At 34.0% G+C, this 26,415-nt stretch overlaps 1 long non-coding RNA gene across 15 annotated transcripts; it reads right to left on the bottom strand.

The window, feature by feature from the left end:
- Positions 1–926: 926 nt before the first annotated feature.
- On the bottom strand, positions 927–26,415 carry LOC129921639 (uncharacterized). 15 transcript variants are annotated; one of them, XR_008773592.1, is made up of 9 exons: positions 26,184–26,415; positions 25,973–26,076; positions 25,537–25,730; positions 24,715–24,839; positions 24,058–24,235; positions 5,666–5,704; positions 4,600–4,880; positions 3,409–3,552; positions 927–3,285 (listed from the first exon to the last, which is right to left on the bottom strand). It is a non-coding gene; the product is annotated as an uncharacterized LOC129921639 (long non-coding RNA). The 15 variants fall into 15 exon arrangements; XR_008773590.1 differs by having other exon boundaries at positions 3,409–3,573; positions 4,600–4,847; positions 5,666–5,725; XR_008773587.1 differs by having other exon boundaries at positions 3,409–3,573; positions 24,715–24,823; positions 26,184–26,414.

Below are 26,415 nucleotides of genomic sequence, written 5' to 3' on the forward strand. Positions count from 1 at the left end.
GTTGATTGACATAGTTACCAGGTACTGGTACTAAAAGAATTGCCGCTTTTATCCTCCCCTTCCAGCAACCCTTAGATCTAGTTTTTCTAAATTTCTAGTAGTTTAATAGTGCTTTTCCATATGTCATTAAAAAGTTATGTTAAAAGTTAACAGGTTTCTTTAGCTAATTGCTTTGTAACAATATTTGTTTTTGAGCAAATTTTTAGCAAATCTCAAACTTTGATCTGATTCTATGGCCTCCTTCAGTCACAAAGCTGCTAGGGATCATCTCATTTTCCAAACATTAGCTATGAATCATTTTCCTGACATTAGTTGTGGTTGCAATGATGTCACCCACACAGCTATATATTTGAAGGAATGGAATATGCCAATACAGTTTGGGATCAATGGCATCGTAGGCTCTGCCTGGGAGTAGCACTGTATGCTGCTAACTGAATGGTTGACTCCTGATTTTTCCTCAAAGGCTTTCCCATGTTGGTTTTAGCTGCAGACTTTGCAATCTGTAGGGCAGATGATATAAAGGTCATCTGTTTTTGCGTCCCATGGTCGGCACTATGACCAACTGTCTTTACCTTTCCCTAACAAATGCCAGGAACCCATTAGAACCAGGTGTACTCAAAGGTGCCTAATAGTCCTAAAATTAAAAATCACAGTCTTCAAACCCTGGACCCATGTTTGGAAGCCAAGTATTTCACTGCTCAGTCACCTCACCTCCAAGTGAATTATATAGAAGCTTTTCACTGTTTGCTCAACTTTCATTCTACAACTAAAGCAAGATAATTATGTATTGTTAGGGACAGGGGTGGTCTCAATGCTGTCTGGAATGATTCAAGAGAATATTAGTATTATGTTAGCATGGCAGGGCCCAAGGTCATGTCTAGCCTGCACTAACAAGAAGTTACAGTTGCCAGAAGGTCAACTGGGTGGGTTGTATCTGTGCACCTCAGTCTGTGACCAAGGGGCTTGATAAAAGAAATCAAGAAAGAGAAGAAATAACAAAATGATACTTTAATTCAAATGAGCAAAGCAGCAGTTACAAAACACTGCAGATAAAAAAAAAAAAAATTAGGAAAAGATCAAGTACATAAACATTAGAAGTGGCCATCATTTTTAAACAAACTTTAAAAAAAAAAAAACTGCCAATTATTTTGACTTGTTTCAATTAGAAAAATAATGTACCATAATATATAACTATATATATAAAGTAGCTTTACATATAGAAAAAACAACAAATTCTGAAACTTAAAGGCAGTTCCAAGTACAGAATAATTAAAACTGACACACTCTTGTCAACAGTACAGGAAACAGCATCGCCCTAACCCATATAATATTAGGCAGAAGTATAAGCATACAGCTTAGCACTAGTCTACAAAAGTAGCAAAAATAAAAATACATAAAAATAGCTCTGAGAGCATCAGTTCACAATTATAAAAAAATGCTTGCATGACCTGTTAATAAAGTCTAGGTCTACTGTTTGTTTCTTGGTTTTACATGTGTTCCATCAGAAATAGAGATTACATCCTAGCCCTAACCAGGACAGTGAGTGTTCATACCAGAGACTATGGATAGTGGATACCCCCATGATCATCATTAGATAAGACAAAGTGAATTAGTATTTGAAAGTTTTAAATAGATTATGGGGATGAACTCAATGCTATAGTGAAGTCTGACAATATTAAATATTAATATAATCTTTGTTTATGAAACAATTTCTTATTTATGATTTCAGACTAAAACTTAAAATGCATTCATAGCAACACACAAACACATTCATATTAATAACATCATAGAAAATGCTAACAGTTTTATTTTAAATATAATATAACATATTATAATTGATCTTAATAATGTCAAGTCACTATTTACACTATAAAAAGCATAGAACAAATTGTGCATGGATGTGACACTAATGAACATTAATATGATAGCACACAAAAGAAGGGGAGATGATAAATTGAATTAAAAGCATAATGTAGCAAGGCTTTGGTGTTGTGACTTCAATAATAATAATAATAATATACCACAGCCCCTCCCACCTCCAAAAACAAAAAAGATAAAAACATTAACTGAAACAACAAGATGATTGAGGGAACAAAAGGAATATTAAAAACGAATGAACAATGACTGGACTGATTGTCAAGATATACCTATATATAGAACAAGATAGAAATCAATTATGGTGATTCCACCTAATTAGTTCTTACAAAGTACATCACTTGAGTACTTGTACCTGTATCAGAAATGATTGTTCTACTCATTGTCATCTGTTAGGTTTTCTGACTTTGCGACCACTTCTTGTAATGTAACCTCTTTTTCTTCTTCTTCTTCTAGCCAGCTTTATTGCTGCTGAGCTGTAAGCTCTTTTGCAGACTGTGCCAAGGAAAAAAAGTGTGCTGTTTTCTTCAGTTGTTCAGCACTGCCGTACAGGGTGTTGGTTATGTTGGGCTGTAGTGGAAGTAGGGTCTGCCTAAGGTGGATTAGGGAGGAGCATTCAAAGAGGATATGGTTTACGGTTTCAAAGGGGTGGGCGCAGTGTCTGCAAAGGAGGAGTTGTGTGGAGTTTATTTTGTTCAGGTGGTAATTTAATAGTGGAGTGTGTCCTGTTCTTAGTTGGAAAATTGTAGATTGTTCTTTGCAGGGGAGGAAGTTAATACTGTCCAGTTTGTTAGGTGTAGTCATTTCTTTGTACATGGCTCTGCCTGTGTTTCCTGATGCCCATTGGTTGAGCCACTCCTCTTTATGATTGTTGACTAACATTGACCTTAGGGTGAGGTAGTTAACAGGTCTATCTGGTTGTTCCATAGATGAACCTGCCTTTGATAGCTTATCTGCCTTTTCATTTCCCATGATGACAATGTGTCCAGGGATCCACTGTAGTGTGATATTGATATTTAATTTTGATATCATCTGATGGATTATCACAATGAGTGTTGTCAACTCTCTTGTGCTGTTTGAGGTGCTGCTGTTAAGTTCTTGAAGAGTAGATTGGGAGTCTGTAAAGACAACAATATCTGATGGTGGTTGCATTCCTTCATATAATTTGTTTTCCACTGTCTGTAGTGCTATGGTAATGTAACATAAAGTAGGTGACCACGGGTACTCAGCCTGAGGTTGGGAGGAGATCTGAATTTGAAGTAGCATTAGGGAAATGTTCAGTTCTTTACAGATGCAGGTTCCCTCACAAAAAAAGGCTCTAAATGATGGTAGTAAAGGAAACAATCTCTAATGTATCTAATGTGTCTGTGTCTTTGCCTCTAGGATTTGTTTTCCCTCTCAAGATGTTCACTGAAAAGAGAACAAAAATTGATCAAAACATTTTCATAGTCAGTGAAACATAAAACTTGGCAAAGCTTTACTTAGGGGTTTAGTATAAAAAAAATATTAATTGATATACATAGCTTTGCTTACCTTTTTATTCCATACATCTCTTGATCAATATTTTGGTTTACATTTCATCTTCATGTCAGTCTACATCTTCATCATGTTGGTCTACATCTTCATCATGTTGGTCTACATCTTCATCATGTTGGCCTACATCTTCATCATGTTGGTCTACATCTTCATCATGTTGGTCTAAATAAGAATAAGAAAAACTTTTGCCTTGAAAGGGGAAAAAAATTAATTCTATTGCTTTTCTTTTCATGTTCAATAAAACTATTCTGATGATGCAGCTTTGACTTTATGTTTTAACTTAGTATTTTATGAATAAACTTTAAAGAAAAAAAATACACTCAAGACACCTACTACAGCAGCAAAGAATAACTACCCAAATTAAGTGAAAAAAAAATTTAAGTTTTATTAAGCCTTTAAATTCTAAGGAATTTATTGAAGATTTTCAATTATGCCAAAAAACTATAAATAACTTGCTATTTAGTGTATCTAATGTACAGAATACAGAAAGCTTTAATATTTAGAGTGAAAATTCTGCTATAAAGTTTGTGCTTTTCTAGAAAATAAAATCACAACTTTTTAAGTTCTTTTGCTTGTAGTCCAAACTAATTTGTTTTGTTTAGTTGGCAATAGCAATCTTTCCAAATAGCTACAGAGACTGTCTAGATTGTTTCAAATTCTCTAGGTTTATTCTTTTTATATATTCTTTTATTTGATCTCACTTTCTTTATATTGCTTCAGCCAATCTCTATATTGTTTGCTCTCCTTTTTCTATCCTTATGTATTGTATTTCTTTTAGAATGTACTTAAAAATCAAAATGTAAGCAAAGAGCAAATTATCAAGTTTAAAATTCCCACGAGATAAGATCCAAACAAATGAAAATTCAGTTTGATTACAATTATCCTTAGGATTACCACTATAACAATGACAATATAGATGCAAACAGGAACAACATTCACACACAAAAAATATAAACACTCAGTCTTATACAGCCAGTGCTTAATGAACTAAGTTTCTCAGTGATGTGACAAATGACTATGAAACACACTGACAGAAAGTAGAGTAAAAGAATAATAAAATCTTTCTGTTCTAGCCTTAATGAAGAGGAGGCGACCACTTTATCCAGATCTGATGTAACTGGTTTAGTGGCTGCAGATCGTCCTCAAGAATGCATAAATGAGATCAGATAATGTTTCAACATTACTTACATGTACACTGCACTTGTTTGATATTCTTGTCAAATGTTTGACATGTTTTGAATGTTTCTTGAGAGCTGAAGAGAATCTACTTCCTTGACCAAATGTCCAGCAGAATAAATGTCATCAGGCAAGATATGAGCATCAAGATGACCACACACAGTCCAGCACACATATCACATGACCAGGCAGCCATCCATTCTTATGAGAAGACAAAGTCTTAGTGTAGTGACCTCTTTTGCTTGAATTTTTTCTTGTAACTTAGTGCACAAAATAATTGAGAACTGAAATGACTTCAACAAAATATTATGAAAATCTAGGAGACAAAAAAATGCTAAGTAGAGGAAAAATGACAATTATAATACACATTTTGTTAATGTTTTATTTCATGTCAGTTCTCTGCAATTCTATAGAATTTGAAGAGTTAGAGCATGAATAAGATAATTCCCCTCTCCCTTTTCAAGTTAGTTGTTAGTAACACCAGGTTAGTAGCAACAAAATCATGTAGAAATAGACATGGCTTTATTTAATTTAGTCTGACTGTTGTTGACTTGTAGCACCAAACTGCTGGTAGGCAACTAAACTGTTGAAGGCATAATATATCTTAGCTAATAAGAACTTGAACAACTTCCTTGTGAACAAAACTAAATATAACATTTATAATACTTGTGATCACATGAAATAAATGTAGTAGAGACTTAAGTAATAAAATTTCTTACAATCTAACTCACTACAATAACACAACCTTTCAGTCTTACATTCTGGAGTCGTCTCCCCTAAGACCAAGTGACGACAATGCCACTTTTGCATCATTCACATCCAATCGCTAACCTCTTTCCACAGTCACCATAAAAACACACACACACACACTCCATAACACTTCTGCTTGTCCAACATTCTTTCACTGAATCAAGCCACAAACATCCTACTTGTCCATATGTTAGACTTTGCAATGACCATGTTTTTAATCATACTAGTTACATTTAGCAGACACTCTGGCACATATTGGAAATGATAGTGCAAATATTATGACTAATCAAGCTTTAAAAAACTCTAAATTAGATTCTTATTTCTGTACCTTGATATCTGTCAACAAAAACAACTGATACATTTGAACCTAAGGAAGAACAAAAAGAATCTGAAATATAAAGTTGTGTAACAAAAACTTGAGAGTTCAAGGTAACAAAACTTAATACATAGATATAAATTCCAGATATAGGCGAGAACCTAAAAAATTGGAATTTAATTTTGTAGCTTGATATCTGTTAACAAAAAATTAAACTTCAGTAAAAAGAAGTGTGATTAAACATTTCAAATATATAAATTCATATGTTGCTAATGACACTGAAAAAAAAAAGTGTTTCTGGGCGTAATAAACAGGACTACACATTTGTAAAAACACTGCAGATTATGTATAATATATAATAACCATAATCATATATATTTATTTATTTATTTATAACGGTAATCAAAACTAACATAATATAATATAGTATAATATAAAGAGTGAGAGAGAGTTGAATGAATACTTGATGTGCCCCAACAGTTAATAGGACACTTGAGGTGCCACATAAGTTAAAAAGACAAGCAGTAGTTAGGTCACTTGTGGTGCCCCAACAACTGATAGGACACACATGAGGTGAACAACAGTTGGTATGATGGATGAGGTGCCCAACAATTGATAGGACAGAGTGCCCCAACAATAAGAGTTGTTAGGATGAATGAGATGCCCCATGATAGGATACTTTAGGTACCCCAACAGTTAATAGGAGACTTGTGGTGACCTAACAGTTGGTAGGAAAGAAGAGGTGCCTTACCAACTGATAGGATATTGAGGTGCCCCAACAGTTATAAGGACATTTGAGGTGCCTAAAAAGGTGCCCTACCAAACAATAGGACAAGAGGTGCCCTACAAATTGATAGGACACTAGAGGTGCTCTACCAATTGATAGGATGCTTGAGGTGCCCTACCAATTGATAGGATATTGAGGTGCCCCAACAGTTATAAGGACATTTGAGGTGCCTAAAAAGGTGTTGAAAAACTTGTGGTGCCCCAACAGCTGATTGGACAGACTTGAGGTGGACAACAGTTGGTATGATCGATGAGGTGCCTAACAATTGATAGGACATTTGGAATGCCCAAACAATTGATAGAACACTTGGAGTGCCCAAAAATAAGAATATTGAAGTGCCCAACAGTTGTTAGGATAAATGAGATGTCCCAACAAATGATAGGACATTTGAAGTGCTTCAACAATAGATACAATACCTAAGGTGCCTCTAAAGTTAAAAGGATATTTGAGGTGCCCAAACAGTCGTTAGACACTTCAGTTGCACCAACAATTAATTAGTAAATAGTATATTGAAGTTGGACAGTGATTGTACATTTTGACACAGGCAGACAATATTTTTATGCCAATGTATATTATATATCTCATCAAGTAATAGTCAGTAATTTTGTGCAGTACAAGTATATATATTGCATTGAAGTTGAACTGTAATTGTAAAATTTAACCCAGGCAGACAGTACATTTGTGTATATTATATATCTCATTAGTAAATAGTATGTAAACACTCGTAGACAGATGAAGACAATAATTTTATGCCAATGTATATTATATATCTCATCAAGTAATAGTCAGTAATTTTGTGCAGTACAAGTATATATATTGCATTGAAGTTGAACTGTAATTGTAAATTTTGACACAGGCAGACAGTACATTTGTGTATATTATATATCTCATTAGTAAATAGTATGTAAATACTCGTAGACAGTTGAAGGATGAAAAAGTGCCCCAAAAAATCAACCAGACACTTCAGGTGCACCAACAATTAATTAGTAAATAGTATATTGAAGTTGGACAGTGATTGTAAATTTTGACACAGGCAGACAATATTTTTATGCCAATGTATATTATATATCTCATCAAGTAATAGTCAGTAATTTTGTGCAGTACAAGTATATATATATATTGCATTGAAGTTGAACTGTAATTGTAAAATTTAACCCAGGCAGACAGTACATTTGTGTATATTATATATCTCATTAGTAAATAGTATGTAAACACTCCTAGACAGTTGAAGAATGAAAAAGGTGCCCCAAAAATTGACCAGACACTTCAGGTGCACCAACAATTAACTAGTAAATAGTATATTGAAGTTGGACAGTGATTGTAAATTTTGACACAGGCAGACAATATTTTTATGCCAATGTATATTATATATCTCATCAAGTAATAGTCAGTAATTTTGTGCAGTACAAGTATATATATTGCATTGAAGTTGAACTGTAATTGCAAAATTTAACCCAGGCAGACAGTACATTTGTGTATATTATATATCTCATTAGTAAATAGTATGTAAACACTTGTAGACAGTTGAAGGATGAAAAAGTGCAACCAGACACTTCAGGTGCACCAACAATTAATTAGTAAATAGTATATTGAAGTTGGACAGTGATTGTAAATTTTGACACAGGCAGACAATATTTTTATGCCAATGTATATTATATATCTCATCAAGTAATAGTCAGTAATTTTGTGCAGTACAAGTGTATATATTGCATTGAAGTTGAACTGTAATTGTAAAATTTAACCCAGGCAGACACTACATTTGTGTATATTATATATCTCATTAGTAAATAGTATGTAAACACTCCTAGACAGTTGAAAAATGAAAAAGGTGCCCCAAAAATTGACCAGACACTTCAGTTGCACCAACAATTAATTAGTAAATAGTATATTGAAGTTGGACAGTGATTGTAAATTTTGACACAGGCAGACAATATTTTTATGCCAATGTATATTATATATCTCATCAAGTAATAGTCAGTAATTTTGTGCAGTACAAGTATATATATTGCATTGAAGTTGAACTGTAATTGTAAATTTTGACATAGGCAGACAGTACATTTGTGTATATTATATATCTCATCAAATAATAGTAATTTTGTGCAGTACAAGTATATATATTGTATTGAAGTTGGACAGTAATTGTAAATTTGGACACAGGCAGTAATTTTGTGCTGATATATATTATATAACTCAAGTAACAGTATATATATTTATATATACATTCTATTGAAGTTGGACAGTGAAAAGATTAAGAAGCACTCTTCAAAGTGATGAGCTATATCAGTGCTAGTATTCAATGACATTACAGGAAGATAATCAGTATTGAAATATATTACTGATAATTTTGATTTTCATTTTTATGTTCTATATTTAGAAAGCTGTTGACAGTATTGTTCTTGTCAAAATTTGGTATCACTGATATTGTGTCCTTGTTAAATTTTGTCTTTTTTCAATGTGTAAAAAAAATATATATATGATCAGAACATAAGGTTTTAGAGGTCGCAGATTTAACACTGTAGATTTTTGTGTTTAGACTATTGTTTATTTTAATGTTTACATTGTATTAATATTGTGCACAATTTCTTGGGGTCTTTAAGTCATTTTTATTTATATTTGTAAGTATATGTAGTATTTCTTGAAAATTTTCTGTCTTTTTCCTGCTGTGCTTGTTTGTTTTTATATATAAACCAAATCATGCTTTTGGAACAGGATGTGCTTTAGGGTAAGAGAGTGAGGTCAATGTGTTGCTCGAATCCTCCTCAATTGAATCAAAGTTTTCAGTGCACTGAGTCATCATATCATCATTTATATAATTGTAACATTTTGGTATAAACTTTGTTACATTTTTTTTTTACATTATAATATTTTATTAATTTTGTTTTCTCTTTCTATATGACAAAATAATATATTGTAAAGACATAATAATTGATTATGACATTGATTATTAGATTGTTGACAATTTAGTGTGTTATGTTAATCACAATAGTATTGGCTTGATAATATTGTCAGTGATTGTAAACTATAAAAGATATTAGATATCATTATTATCTATAAAAAACGTACAGAATGCATTGGTACATTTGATAATTATTAATAGATACATGGATGGATATACTGAAGTAAAGAAAGTTGCTGAATTGTTTGGTCTTAAAGATGAAGAAAAGAAAGATGTTTTGACATAAATGGAAAGGAAAGAAAATCAAGTTGATATTTTAAAGAGTTGGCGAGAGCACAAAGAGAAGAGAGAAATGCAACTAGATGCTGAAAGAAATTAAAAGGAAGCAAAACCAGACAAAGAATCAGAAATTTAAAAAAAAAAAAAACTGAAAAATAAAAGCTGCAATTCCAAACAAGGGAGACAAAACAGAAACTACCAAGGGTGAACATATAGAGAATATTTACAAAGCACAAAGAGAAGAGAGAAATGCAACTAGATGCTGAAAGAAATTAAAAGGAAGCAAAACCAGACAAAGAATCAGAAATTTAAAAAAAAAAAAACTGAAAAATAAAAGCTGCAATTCCAAACAAGGGAGACAAAACAGAAACTACCAAGGGTGAACATATAGAGAATATTTACAAAGCACAAAGAGAAGAGAGAAATGCAACTAGATGCTGAAAGAAATTAAAAGGAAGCAAAACCAGACAAAGAATCAGAAATTAAAAAAAAAAACAACTGAAAAATAAAAGCTGCAATTCAAAACAAGGGAGACAAAACAGAAACTACCAAGCGAGAGCATAAAGAGAATATTTATAGGCAAAAAAATGAGGGTCCTTAAAGAAACTGATGAAATACTGAAGTTATTTTCAGACTATCTGTAAAACTTGCAATTACAATGAAGATACTTGTTCTAATATATTCATATGTAAACTAAGAGGCAAGACTTTGAGTGTTATTAACTCATTAATAGAGAGAACAAAGAAAGAAATGCATCCTGTTAAAAGCAATATTATTGGAATCTAGATCACCAAAGAGAAATTTATTATCAACATTAAAGACAAGAATCTAATTCTCCAAAAATATAATGTACCAAGAAATAGATAAGGAATTGGAAATCAGAATAGGTAACAAAGCAATAATGTTAATACAAATGAAGTTCCAACCTACAGTATATAATATTGAAGTAAAACTGGAATTTTTTCCAGCATATGTTAATGGTGTACTAGTGAAATATACCACAGTCACTAATGATAAACATGTTAAAACAAGATACTATGACAGGTATAACTAAGAAAATATAACAGGTATAACTAAGATAATATGACATGTAAAACTAAGGAAATATGACAGGTAAAACTAAGAAAATATGACAGGTAAAACTAAGAAAATATGATGGGTAACAGTAAGAAAATTATGCTGGCAAAACAACAAGATATCATGTCCAATAGCATTTATTGACTGCCCATGGATAACAGAAAGAATCACAGCTATGGTGATGAAAAATGTTTGTCCCCTGATTATTGGAAATATTCACTGTTACCATGTTCATCTTTCACCTCACCAAAAAAGACTGCTTTTGGCATACGTTCATCACCCATATGGAATACATGCCCTGCCCAGCATAACTGTCAGACCAAAAGAAGTCTCTCTATTTATAAGACACAGAAGAGAGCACATGGTTGCATGCGGCTTCAGGGTGAGAACGCTAGAGGTCACTTACAAAGGCAATAATAACTACTGAATTGATGATAGAACTACTCCTGGCTACTCTCCATTTGAATTGATAATTGGATGCAATCCAAAGAGTCCTTTAACAATATTTTTTTTAAAGTTAATTGGAGGCTATATGTTATTAAAGAATGAATTTGAATTTGTAAATAAAGTAAGAGAAAACAGTTATTTTACTTCTAAAGTAGCAAGAGCTAATTCAGATAAGCAATGAAGAAGACAAAGGAACATAAAAAGTTAACACTGCAACATGAGAAGGCTGATAGAAGATTAAGTTTTTGTGTGGTTGGATTACTGGAAAAATTTAAAGATCTGAAATGGAACTTTATAATTATAAAAAAAAAATATGAAATGGAACTTTATAATTATAAAAAAAAAAAAAGTCAATTATATGATCAATATTCATGTCGATGGAAATGTGGTTCAGTCTTAGGTTTAGTACTATTTTTAATGTACATAAATAATTTACCAAATTGCATAAGTTCAGGAACAAAAGTCAGATTGTTTCCAGACAATTGAATAATATATAAAACAATAAAAACAACTCAAGATACAGAAATTTTACAAAGAAAATTAGATGAATTACAAAAAAGGGAATCACATTGGAGCATGTCTTTACATCCAGAAAAATGTCAGTTATTTATAGTAACAAAAAAACTAAAACATATTAATTTCAATTATCTCATTTATGGCAATAACTCAAGCTCAGATAGGAAAAACCTACCAAGTGTGCAGACAAACATTAAGGACTCACCACCCACAAAGGAAAAGTCCTAAGCTAATGACAGTAAATTTATCAATTAAATGTGTTTCTCCACAACTACTTAATTGCAAGTGCAAATGTTGATTAGTGTGCGTTGCATCACGAGCGGCGATATTTCCTTTGATGGACAGGTTCTTATGTTCCTTGAGTGTGACTTAATTATTGTTACAAACCTTCCATCGGAATATAAATGAAGACGTCTAACACAGTTATACATCCTTATGAATTTCTTTTTTAAGCACTCAAAGAATGATTTCACTGGGAATCGCAAATACATTTTGATCACCACATTAAGTGCAGAGATGAAAAATCTGCGAATTATCACATATTTGTACACAAACGTTTGTAGATATCCTCATCACAATTAAATAGAGATGTTTCGAAACATCACTGGTTACATCGCTTCACAATGTCTCAGTGGATGAGAGATGAGCGTGATACAAACGACACAAATCCCAACTGTTCCTGCACAATCATATACATCTGATGGCTTCTATTTTCATCCTTTTTTTTTTAACATTTGTTTTGCAAACGTGCATCAGTTGAATAGCTGGAGCCCAATAAAAAGTTTCAGGCTTGCATTTTCGGCTGACTCCTGTTTTGAGCTTGTCGACCGACAACTTCATTTTGATGAACTGACTGTAACAATATTTTTGATGACGTCGTGTTCAAGCTATTGAAGGTGGTCTACAAGCATCCGGTTTGAGGGCTGAAGCAGCCTCACAAACTTCGCACTCAACTAATGTCGAGTGAGTTGAATCAGCCTCAAAGCTTGCACTCAACTAATTATGTCCCAACTATTATTCAACTGAACTGAAATAACCGGTTATTTCACAAACTCATTCTTCTATGATATTTTTATAATGCCTTTAAACATTCCAAGTTATGATGATGCTTTGTCCAAGGCATTGTAGCACGTGAAAAAAGCAAAACAAGAAAAAGGATGTGCACTGCTGGGTTGTCTACAAATGCACACAGACATAACCAACTATTTTGTCTTGGATCAACAATTCAATTGATGACTATTAATACATCTAGTCCTCAGCTAAAAATCCTCATGTTTAAAACATAATACAATATCCTTTCCTATAAGTACAAAGATGGCCACCGAGACCGATCTTCTTTGAAAAAGTCCTCAACTACATCCTTTTAACATGAAGATGGCTAAAGAGCCCAGTCTTCACTTTTAAAATTCCTACATTAATCATTCCTATGAACACGAAGATGGCTAAGGAGTCCAGTCTTCGCTTTAAAAATTCCTCCATTAATCATTCCTATAAACATGAAGATGGCTAAGGAGTCCAGTCTTCGATTTTAAAAGTCCTCCATTAATCCTTCCTATGAACACGAAGATGGCTAAAGAGTCCAGTCTTCGCTTTTGAAAAGTCCTAAGCTAAACATAGTAAAGTCATCAATTAAATGTGTTTTCTCCACAACTATTTAGTTGGTCTGCAAGTACAAATGTTGATTAGTGTGCGTTGCATCACGAGCGGCGATATTTCCTTTGATGGACAGGTTCTTATGTTCCTTGAGTGTGACTTAATTATTGTTACAAACCTTCCATCGGAATATAAATGAAGACGTCTAACACAGTTATACATCCTTATGAATTTCTTTTTTAAGCACTCAAAGAATGATTTCACTGGGAATCGCAAATACATTTTGATCACCACATTAAGTGCAGAGATGAAAAATCTGCGAATTATCACATATTTGTACACAAACGTTTGTAGATATCCTCATCACAATTAAATAGAGATGTTTCGAAACATCACTGGTTACATCGCTTCACAATGTCTCAGTGGATGAGAGATGAGCGTGATACAAACGACACAAATCCCAACTGTTCCTGCACAATCATATACATCTGATGGCTTCTATTTTCATCCTTTTTTTTTTTAACATTTGTTTTGCAAACGTGCATCAGTTGAATAGCTGGAGCCCAATAAAAAGTTTCAGGCTTGCATTTTCGGCTGACTCCTGTTTTGAGCTTGTCGACCGACAACTTCATTTTGATGAACTGACTGTAACAATATTTTTGATGACGTCGTGTTCAAGCTATTGAAGGTGGTCTACAAGCATCCGGTTTGAGGGCTGAAGCAGCCTCACAAACTTCGCACTCAACTAATGTCGAGTGAGTTGAATCAGCCTCAAAGCTTGCACTCAACTAATTATGTCCCAACTATTATTCAACTGAACTGAAATAACCGGTTATTTCACAAACTCATTCTTCTATGATATTTTTATAATGCCTTTAAACATTCCAAGTTATGATGATGCTTTGTCCAAGGCATTGTAGCACGTGAAAAAAGCAAAACAAGAAAAAGGATGTGCACTGCTGGGTTGTCTACAAATGCACACAGACATAACCAACTATTTTGTCTTGGATCAACAATTCAATTGATGACTATTAATACATCTAGTCCTCAGCTAAAAATCCTCATGTTTAAAACATAATACAATATCCTTTCCTATAAGTACAAAGATGGCCACCGAGACCGATCTTCTTTGAAAAAGTCCTCAACTACATCCTTTTAACATGAAGATGGCTAAAGAGCCCAGTCTTCACTTTTAAAATTCCTACGTTAATCATTCCTATGAACACGAAGATGGCTAAGGAGTCCAGTCTTCGCTTTAAAAATTCCTCCATTAATCATTCCTATAAACATGAAGATGGCTAAGGAGTCCAGTCTTCGATTTTAAAAGTCCTCCATTAATCCTTCCTATGAACACGAAGATGGCTAAAGAGTCCAGTCTTCGCTTTTGAAAAGTCCTAAGCTAAACATAGTAAAGTCATCAATTAAATGTGTTTTCTCCGCAACTATTTAGTTGGTCTGCAAGTACAAATGTTGATTAGTGTGCGTTGCATCACGAGCGGCGATATTTCCTTTGATGGACAGGTTCTTATGTTCCTTGAGTGTGACTTAATTATTGTTACAAACCTTCCATCGGAATATAAATGAAGACGTCTAACACAGTTATACATCCTTATGAATTTCTTTTTTAAGCACTCAAAGAATGATTTCACTGGGAATCGCAAATACATTTTGATCACCACATTAAGTGCAGAGATGAAAAATCTGCGAATTATCACATATTTGTACACAAACGTTTGTAGATATCCTCATCACAATTAAATAGAGATGTTTCGAAACATCACTGGTTACATCGCTTCACAATGTCTCAGTGGATGAGAGATGAGCGTGATACAAACGACACAAATCCCAACTGTTCCTGCACAATCATATACATCTGATGGCTTCTATTTTCATCCTTTTTTTTTTAACATTTGTTTTGCAAACGTGCATCAGTTGAATAGCTGGAGCCCAATAAAAAGTTTCAGGCTTGCATTTTCGGCTGACTCCTGTTTTGAGCTTGTCGACCGACAACTTCATTTTGATGAACTGACTGTAACAATATTTTTGATGACGTCGTGTTCAAGCTATTGAAGGTGGTCTACAAGCATCCGGTTTGAGGGCTGAAGCAGCCTCACAAACTTCGCACTCAACTAATGTCGAGTGAGTTGAATCAGCCTCAAAGCTTGCACTCAACTAATTATGTCCCAACTATTATTCAACTGAACTGAAATAACCGGTTATTTCACAAACTCATTCTTCTATGATATTTTTATAATGCCTTTAAACATTCCAAGTTATGATGATGCTTTGTCCAAGGCATTGTAGCACGTGAAAAAAGCAAAACAAGAAAAAGGATGTGCACTGCTGGGTTGTCTACAAATGCACACAGACATAACCAACTATTTTGTCTTGGATCAACAATTCAATTGATGACTATTAATACATCTAGTCCTCAGCTAAAAATCCTCATGTTTAAAACATAATACAATATCCTTTCCTATAAGTACAAAGATGGCCACCGAGACCGATCTTCTTTGAAAAAGTCCTCAACTACATCCTTTTAACATGAAGATGGCTAAAGAGCCCAGTCTTCACTTTTAAAATTCCTACGTTAATCATTCCTATGAACACGAAGATGGCTAAGGAGTCCAGTCTTCGCTTTAAAAATTCCTCCATTAATCATTCCTATAAACACGAAGATGGCTAAGGAGTCCAGTCTTCGATTTTAAAAGTCCTCCATTAATCCTTCCTATGAACACGAAGATGGCTAAAGAGTCCAGTCTTCGCTTTTGAAAAGTCCTAAGCTAAACATAGTAAAGTCATCAATTAAATGTGTTTTCTTCGCAACTATTTAGTTGGTCTGCAAGTACAAATGTTGATTAGTGTGCGTTGCATCACGAGCGGCGATATTTCCTTTGATGGACAGGTTCTTATGTTCCTTGAGTGTGACTTAATTATTGTTACAAACCTTCCATCGGAATATAAATGAAGACGTCTAACACAGTTATACATCCTTATGAATTTCTTTTTTAAGCACTCAAAGAATGATTTCACTGGGAATCGCAAATACATTTTGATCACCACATTAAGTGCAGAGATGAAAAATCTGCGAATTATCACATATTTGTACACAAACGTTTGTAGATATCCTCATCACAATTAAATAGAGATGTTTCGAAACATCACTGGTTACATCGCTTCACAATGTCTCAGTGGATGAGAGATGAGCGTGATACAAACGACACAAATCCCAACTGTTCCTGCACAATCATATACATCTGATGGCTTCTATTTTCATCCTTTTTTTTTAACATTTGTTTTGCAAACGTGCATCAGTTGAATAGCTGGAGCCCAATAAAAAGTTTCAGGCTTGCATTTTCGGCTGACTCCTGTTTTGAGCTTGTCGACCGACAACTTCATTTTGATGAACTGACTGTAACAATATTTTTGATGACGTCGTGTTCAAGCTATTGAAGGTGGTCTACAAGCATCCGGTTTGAGGGCTGAAGCAGCCTCACAAACTTCGCACTCAACTAATGTCGAGTGAGTTGAATCAGCCTCAAAGCTTGCACTCAACTAATTATGTCCCAACTATTATTCAACTGAACTGAAATAACCGGTTATTTCACAAACTCATTCTTCTATGATATTTTTATAATGCCTTTAAACATTCCAAGTTATGATGATGCTTTGTCCAAGGCATTGTAGCACGTGAAAAAAGCAAAACAAGAAAAAGGATGTGCACTGCTGGGTTGTCTACAAATGCACACAGACATAACCAACTATTTTGTCTTGGATCAACAATTCAATTGATGACTATTAATACATCTAGTCCTCAGCTAAAAATCCTCATGTTTAAAACATAATACAATATCCTTTCCTATAAGTACAAAGATGGCCACCGAGACCGATCTTCTTTGAAAAAGTCCTCAACTACATCCTTTTAACATGAAGATGGCTAAAGAGCCCAGTCTTCACTTTTAAAATTCCTACGTTAATCATTCCTATGAACACGAAGATGGCTAAGGAGTCCAGTCTTCGCTTTAAAAATTCCTCCATTAATCATTCCTATAAACACGAAGATGGCTAAGGAGTCCAGTCTTCGATTTTAAAAGTCCTCCATTAATCCTTCCTATGAACACGAAGATGGCTAAAGAGTCCAGTCTTCGCTTTTGAAAAGTCCTAAGCTAAACATAGTAAAGTCATCAATTAAATGTGTTTTCTTCGCAACTATTTAGTTGGTCTGCAAGTACAAATGTTGATTAGTGTGCGTTGCATCACGAGCGGCGATATTTCCTTTGATGGACAGGTTCTTATGTTCCTTGAGTGTGACTTAATTATTGTTACAAACCTTCCATCGGAATATAAATGAAGACGTCTAACACAGTTATACATCCTTATGAATTTCTTTTTTAAGCACTCAAAGAATGATTTCACTGGGAATCGCAAATACATTTTGATCACCACATTAAGTGCAGAGATGAAAAATCTGCGAATTATCACATATTTGTACACAAACGTTTGTAGATATCCTCATCACAATTAAATAGAGATGTTTCGAAACATCACTGGTTACATCGCTTCACAATGTCTCAGTGGATGAGAGATGAGCGTGATACAAACGACACAAATCCCAACTGTTCCTGCACAATCATATACATCTGATGGCTTCTATTTTCATCCTTTTTTTTTTTAACATTTGTTTTGCAAACGTGCATCAGTTGAATAGCTGGAGCCCAATAAAAAGTTTCAGGCTTGCATTTTCGGCTGACTCCTGTTTTGAGCTTGTCGACCGACAACTTCATTTTGATGAACTGACTGTAACAATATTTTTGATGACGTCGTGTTCAAGCTATTGAAGGTGGTCTACAAGCATCCGGTTTGAGGGCTGAAGCAGCCTCACAAACTTCGCACTCAACTAATGTCGAGTGAGTTGAATCAGCCTCAAAGCTTGCACTCAACTAATTATGTCCCAACTATTATTCAACTGAACTGAAATAACCGGTTATTTCACAAACTCATTCTTCTATGATATTTTTATAATGCCTTTAAACATTCCAAGTTATGATGATGCTTTGTCCAAGGCATTGTAGCACGTGAAAAAAGCAAAACAAGAAAAAGGATGTGCACTGCTGGGTTGTCTACAAATGCACACAGACATAACCAACTATTTTGTCTTGGATCAACAATTCAATTGATGACTATTAATACATCTAGTCCTCAGCTAAAAATCCTCATGTTTAAAACATAATACAATATCCTTTCCTATAAGTACAAAGATGGCCACCGAGACCGATCTTCTTTGAAAAAGTCCTCAACTACATCCTTTTAACATGAAGATGGCTAAAGAGCCCAGTCTTCACTTTTAAAATTCCTACGTTAATCATTCCTATGAACACGAAGATGGCTAAGGAGTCCAGTCTTCGCTTTAAAAATTCCTCCATTAATCATTCCTATAAACATGAAGATGGCTAAGGAGTCCAGTCTTCGATTTTAAAAGTCCTCCATTAATCCTTCCTATGAACACGAAGATGGCTAAAGAGTCCAGTCTTCGCTTTTGAAAAGTCCTAAGCTAAACATAGTAAAGTCATCAATTAAATGTGTTTTCTCCGCAACTATTTAGTTGGTCTGCAAGTACAAATGTTGATTAGTGTGCGTTGCATCACGAGCGGCGATATTTCCTTTGATGGACAGGTTCTTATGTTCCTTGAGTGTGACTTAATTATTGTTACAAACCTTCCATCGGAATATAAATGAAGACGTCTAACACAGTTATACATCCTTATGAATTTCTTTTTTAAGCACTCAAAGAATGATTTCACTGGGAATCGCAAATACATTTTGATCACCACATTAAGTGCAGAGATGAAAAATCTGCGAATTATCACATATTTGTACACAAACGTTTGTAGATATCCTCATCACAATTAAATAGAGATGTTTCGAAACATCACTGGTTACATCGCTTCACAATGTCTCAGTGGATGAGAGATGAGCGTGATACAAACGACACAAATCCCAACTGTTCCTGCACAATCATATACATCTGATGGCTTCTATTTTCATCCTTTTTTTTTTAACATTTGTTTTGCAAACGTGCATCAGTTGAATAGCTGGAGCCCAATAAAAAGTTTCAGGCTTGCATTTTCGGCTGACTCCTGTTTTGAGCTTGTCGACCGACAACTTCATTTTGATGAACTGACTGTAACAATATTTTTGATGACGTCGTGTTCAAGCTATTGAAGGTGGTCTACAAGCATCCGGTTTGAGGGCTGAAGCAGCCTCACAAACTTCGCACTCAACTAATGTCGAGTGAGTTGAATCAGCCTCAAAGCTTGCACTCAACTAATTATGTCCCAACTATTATTCAACTGAACTGAAATAACCGGTTATTTCACAAACTCATTCTTCTATGATATTTTTATAATGCCTTTAAACATTCCAAGTTATGATGATGCTTTGTCCAAGGCATTGTAGCACGTGAAAAAAGCAAAACAAGAAAAAGGATGTGCACTGCTGGGTTGTCTACAAATGCACACAGACATAACCAACTATTTTGTCTTGGATCAACAATTCAATTGATGACTATTAATACATCTAGTCCTCAGCTAAAAATCCTCATGTTTAAAACATAATACAATATCCTTTCCTATAAGTACAAAGATGGCCACCGAGACCGATCTTCTTTGAAAAAGTCCTCAACTACATCCTTTTAACATGAAGATGGCTAAAGAGCCCAGTCTTCACTTTTAAAATTCCTACGTTAATCATTCCTATGAACACGAAGATGGCTAAGGAGTCCAGTCTTCGCTTTAAAAATTCCTCCATTAATCATTCCTATAAACACGAAGATGGCTAAGGAGTCCAGTCTTCGATTTTAAAAGTCCTCCATTAATCCTTCCTATGAACACGAAGATGGCTAAAGAGTCCAGTCTTCGCTTTTGAAAAGTCCTAAGCTAAACATAGTAAAGTCATCAATTAAATGTGTTTTCTTCGCAACTATTTAGTTGGTCTGCAAGTACAAATGTTGATTAGTGTGCGTTGCATCACGAGCGGCGATATTTCCTTTGATGGACAGGTTCTTATGTTCCTTGAGTGTGACTTAATTATTGTTACAAACCTTCCATCGGAATATAAATGAAGACGTCTAACACAGTTATACATCCTTATGAATTTCTTTTTTAAGCACTCAAAGAATGATTTCACTGGGAATCGCAAATACATTTTGATCACCACATTAAGTGCAGAGATGAAAAATCTGCGAATTATCACATATTTGTACACAAACGTTTGTAGATATCCTCATCACAATTAAATAGAGATGTTTCGAAACATCACTGGTTACATCGCTTCACAATGTCTCAGTGGATGAGAGATGAGCGTGATACAAACGACACAAATCCCAACTGTTCCTGCACAATCATATACATCTGATGGCTTCTATTTTCATCCTTTTTTTTTAACATTTGTTTTGCAAACGTGCATCAGTTGAATAGCTGGAGCCCAATAAAAAGTTTCAGGCTTGCATTTTCGGCTGACTCCTGTTTTGAGCTTGTCGACCGACAACTTCATTTTGATGAACTGACTGTAACAATATTTTTGATGACGTCGTGTTCAAGCTATTGAAGGTGGTCTACAAGCATCCGGTTTGAGGGCTGAAGCAGCCTCACAAACTTCGCACTCAACTAATGTCGAGTGAGTTGAATCAGCCTCAAAGCTTGCACTCAACTAATTATGTCCCAACTATTATTCAACTGAACTGAAATAACCGGTTATTTCACAAACTCATTCTTCTATGATATTTTTATAATGCCTTTAAACATTCCAAGTTATGATGATGCTTTGTCCAAGGCATTGTAGCACGTGAAAAAAGCAAAACAAGAAAAAGGATGTGCACTGCTGGGTTGTCTACAAATGCACACAGACATAACCAACTATTTTGTCTTGGATCAACAATTCAATTGATGACTATTAATACATCTAGTCCTCAGCTAAAAATCCTCATGTTTAAAACATAATACAATATCCTTTCCTATAAGTACAAAGATGGCCACCGAGACCGATCTTCTTTGAAAAAGTCCTCAACTACATCCTTTTAACATGAAGATGGCTAAAGAGCCCAGTCTTCACTTTTAAAATTCCTACGTTAATCATTCCTATGAACACGAAGATGGCTAAGGAGTCCAGTCTTCGCTTTAAAAATTCCTCCATTAATCATTCCTATAAACATGAAGATGGCTAAGGAGTCCAGTCTTCGATTTTAAAAGTCCTCCATTAATCCTTCCTATGAACACGAAGATGGCTAAAGAGTCCAGTCTTCGCTTTTGAAAAGTCCTAAGCTAAACATAGTAAAGTCATCAATTAAATGTGTTTTCTCTGCAACTATTTAGTTGGTCTGCAAGTACAAATGTTGATTAGTGTGCGTTGCATCACGAGCGGCGATATTTCCTTTGATGGACAGGTTCTTATGTTCCTTGAGTGTGACTTAATTATTGTTACAAACCTTCCGTCGGAATATAAATGAAGACGTCTAACACAGTTATACATCCTTATGAATTTCTTTTTTAAGCACTCAAAGAATGATTTCACTGGGAATCGCAAATACATTTTGATCACCACATTAAGTGCAGAGATGAAAAATCTGCGAATTATCACATATTTGTACACAAACGTTTGTAGATATCCTCATCACAATTAAATAGAGATGTTTCGAAACATCACTGGTTACATCGCTTCACAATGTCTCAGTGGATGAGAGATGAGCGTGATACAAACGACACAAATCCCAACTGTTCCTGCACAATCATATACATCTGATGGCTTCTATTTTCATCCTTTTTTTTTTAACATTTTGTTTTGCAAACGTGCATCAGTTGAATAGCTGGATCCCAATAAAAAGTTTCAGGCTTGCATTTTCGGCTGACTCCTGTTTTGAGCTTGTCAACCGACAACTTCATTTTGATGAACTGACTGTAACAATATTTTTGATGACGTCGTGTTCAAGCTATTGAAGGTGGTCTACAAGCATCCGGTTTGAGGGCTGAAGCAGCCTCACAAACTTCGCACTCAACTAATGTCGAGTGAGTTGAATCAGCCTCAAAGCTTGCACTCAACTAATTATGTCCCAACTATTATTCAACTGAACTGAAATAACCGGTTATTTCACAAACTCATTCTTCTATGATATTTTTATAATGCCTTTAAACATTCCAAGTTATGATGATGCTTTGTCCAAGGCATTGTAGCACGTGAAAAAAGCAAAACAAGAAAAAGGATGTGCACTGCTGGGTTGTCTACAAATGCACACAGACATAACCAACTATTTTGTCTTGGATCAACAATTCAATTGATGACTATTAATACATCTAGTCCTCAGCTAAAAATCCTCATGTTTAAAACATAATACAATATCCTTTCCTATAAGTACAAAGATGGCCACCGAGACCGATCTTCTTTGAAAAAGTCCTCAACTACATCCTTTTAACATGAAGATGGCTAAAGAGCCCAGTCTTCACTTTTAAAATTCCTACGTTAATCATTCCTATAAACACGAAGATGGCTAAGGAGTCCAGTCTTCGATTTTAAAAGTCCTCCATTAATCCTTCCTATGAACACGAAGATGGCTAAAGAGTCCAGTCTTCGCTTTTGAAAAGTCCTAAGCTAAACATAGTAAAGTCATCAATTAAATGTGTTTTCTCCGCAACTATTTAGTTGGTCTGCAAGTACAAATGTTGATTAGTGTGCGTTGCATCACGAGCGGCGATATTTCCTTTGATGGACAGGTTCTTATGTTCCTTGAGTGTGACTTAATTATTGTTACAAACCTTCCATCGGAATATAAATGAAGACGTCTAACACAGTTATACATCCTTATGAATTTCTTTTTTAAGCACTCAAAGAATGATTTCACTGTGAATTGCAAACACATTTTGATCACCAGATTAAGTGTAGAGTCTCAATGAATGAGAGATGAGTGTGATACAAATGACAATCCCAAATGTTCCTGCACAATTATATACATGTAATGGATTAAATCTTTTTTTTTTTTACATTTGTTTTGCGAATGTGCGTCAGTTGAATATCTGGAGCCAAATAAATAGATGCCTCATGAGCGGCAACATTTCCTTTGGTGGAAACGTTCATACTGATTGTTCATTGAATGTGTTAGGGTTAGGATTTTTTGCATGCAATTGTATATCATATCACATGGAATAGTAGATTTTTTTTTTCACATTAACTCCCAACAATAGTAACTTGAATTATCCCAATCTCCAGTAACTTGAATCATCCCAATCTCCAAGTGGCAAAGTGAAAGTTGATGGTGATTCACAACTTTTCATTTTTGTGTTTGAATTCCATATTTAGAATACATTACTATTGAATTAATCCAAATGACAAAGAATCCAATTCCATTATTTGTTGAAATATATTTACATTTATACAGTTGGAATTATTTCAGAGCAATTCAGTTTTTCTGAAAAATTTAATAGGAACATCCACATATTTTAACTGAAATTAAAATGGTATATCACTAAGTTTAACAAATGAAAATTCAGTTTACTTTCATAACTAGACACTACTAAAACAAATACAATACAAATTTCTTTAACTAGACAGGTGAACTTGCAAGTTGTGTGTGAAGTTGTTATGTGTTTGTGAAGTAATTACTGACATCATAATATACAAAACAAATACAGGAACCATGCATACATATACAACATACAACTAATGCAGGATATTTAAAGTAACATGCACAAACAACATACAACTAATGCAGGATCATCACTTTACAAAAAAATAAATGCTGTGAAGTATAAGAATATTTCTTACCTTATTCTGACTATGGCTCCATTTGAAGAAATGGCAGATGAACTTTAGATAAAACATGTTGATCATTTGTAGATCGGTAGAATCTTTTCACAGTGAGAGAGATGTTTAATGTTCCTCCTGCAGCCTTGAAATGTTCATCCTTTTTCCTTGACCTCATGTTTAATAGACCATTTAGTCCCTACTTGATTTGAGAAAAACTCACTGTTTAACAGATATATATCACATCTAAATGCATTACCATATAATGCAGTATTGATAAAATAGTGCAACTAAATATTTTTTTCAAATAATTAATTTAAAAAATTTAAATCTAATGCAAACAAATAAATAAAAAACTTGAAAAACAGAGCTAGTTTAAAAATACTTCAAATATCTTTAGTATAAGTACAAGTTTTAACAATACCTAATTTCCCAAGTTGGCCTTATAAGCTGCTATATCTGGACTTTTCTTTAAAAACATTTTCAGAAAAAAAAAAAACACTATACAGATCTGGCTTTTGTTTTGTGCTTTCATTCTAAACTAGCTCTGATTGTCTGAAAGTTTAAGAAACTATTGCTAGGGTCCTAAAACATACAACAGAATTAGGCGCATAGTGTAAAAACAATGTATCCTAAAGAAGAAGCTCTTGGGTTATAGAGTAGAAAAATATTTATTACCTTGATCTGTAGATCAATAGATAAACTTATGGCAATCTAGGCATCAGTGGAGAATCAGTGCACAATGATTGAGCCACTAACCCACAGATCAGCAACATGTAGTGTGTGTCTTTAAAAAAAAAAACCTGAAATGTTGAAGCAAATTTACAAATTGAAAGAAAAATGGCAATAATATATTTAAAAGAAAAAAAAGGAAACACAGTAATTGCCTTGCCCATGTGTATAAATTTTTCTCCGTAATTATTTTCCACATTCTGACAGAATTGTTAATGCTTCAATTCCACCCTGTTATGATTAAACTTCAATAACATTTTTGTTTGTAATCAGAAAACGTTACCATTTTGGTATAGAATTATAGGACAATGCATGCTCTTTTTATATAATACAGTATACTTTCTAAAAACAAAAATATATAATAAATTGTCAACCTTACAAATCACAGGGTAAGTTATTATGAAAATGTATGCACTATTCAAACATTCTTACAGTAAATGTGAAGCAGCTCTTGCGTGATTAAGTACACCACTTTATAAAAGTTTATATTTTGGTCCTAATTGATTCCCTTTAGAAGAAAATGTATCTTATAAACCTAAAACTAGAGCAATATCTGAAAATTTGCTGGCCAAACAACCCATGGTTAACCATTGACCATAGAAACAGTTGAGCTTAACACTATCTGACCTATGATCAGATGGTCTGAAACAAGTACTCTAAAACTCTAGACATTGTGTTTTTATAATAGATTTTTTATATGTTATAACAAAATTATTTTTTTTCATTTTGCTAAAAGATATTTGACTGGTACACTAGAATTCAACTCACCTATTGTTCTTAGAGAATTACCTAAGTAACCTTGGACACAAACTTGATCTCCTTGGCCTTGGGCTGACATATCCAGACTCCTGAAGTGATTGAAGTACAGTAAAGTACTACCACTGCAAGAAAGGTGTACACACTGTTTGGCAGAGTGACTTGGCAATGAAGACTTGTATATCATAGGGGTGCATTGCTGATAGCTGGTACCAAGAAAACAGTTTAGATCACATTATCTTATTTGATTGACCTAAATTTTAAACTAATAAATGCCTTTTAACATTATATTAGTTATGATGATGCATTGTTCAAGGCTTAGTTATGCATCAAATAAACTTATCACTATAACAAGAAGGTTGTTTAGCAAACTAAATACCTATAGCTTTTATTATTTTTTTCTATAGTAAAATTTGTGTTGTGAATGAAAATAAAACTTTGTACTCACTGTGTAGCCATCTTCATAGTGAGAGAGATGAACTAGACACACCAAACATTTGTTAATATGTAGTACAGGATTATGCTAAACAAATCTGAAACTTGACCAAAACACTGAAAAATGGTAGAGAAATATGTATAAAAAGTTCTTTATTATTTTTAACATGCAATGATAAATTATTTTAGAATTAGCAGTCAAAGAAAAAAAAAGTAAGTCTTACTTAAGCCTTGAAAGCTTTAATTCATAAAAATGCCAACGAGAAAACTGTTATCTGATAGCAGATTACCAAGGAATATTTGTTGCTTGGTTGACAAATTGGTACTGTTGGCAGCAGAGAATGTGTGCTTGTTAAGATGATGATATATGGAAACAACATATACTGAGCTAGAATATCTCTTAAATACAATATCTCATGGTATTTAAAAAAAAGTTGTTTCTATGGAAACAATAGT

The sequence above is a fragment of the Biomphalaria glabrata genome, chromosome 11 (assembly GCF_947242115.1).
Source record: "Biomphalaria glabrata chromosome 11, xgBioGlab47.1, whole genome shotgun sequence".
NCBI classification, from domain to species: Eukaryota; Metazoa; Mollusca; class Gastropoda; family Planorbidae; genus Biomphalaria; species Biomphalaria glabrata.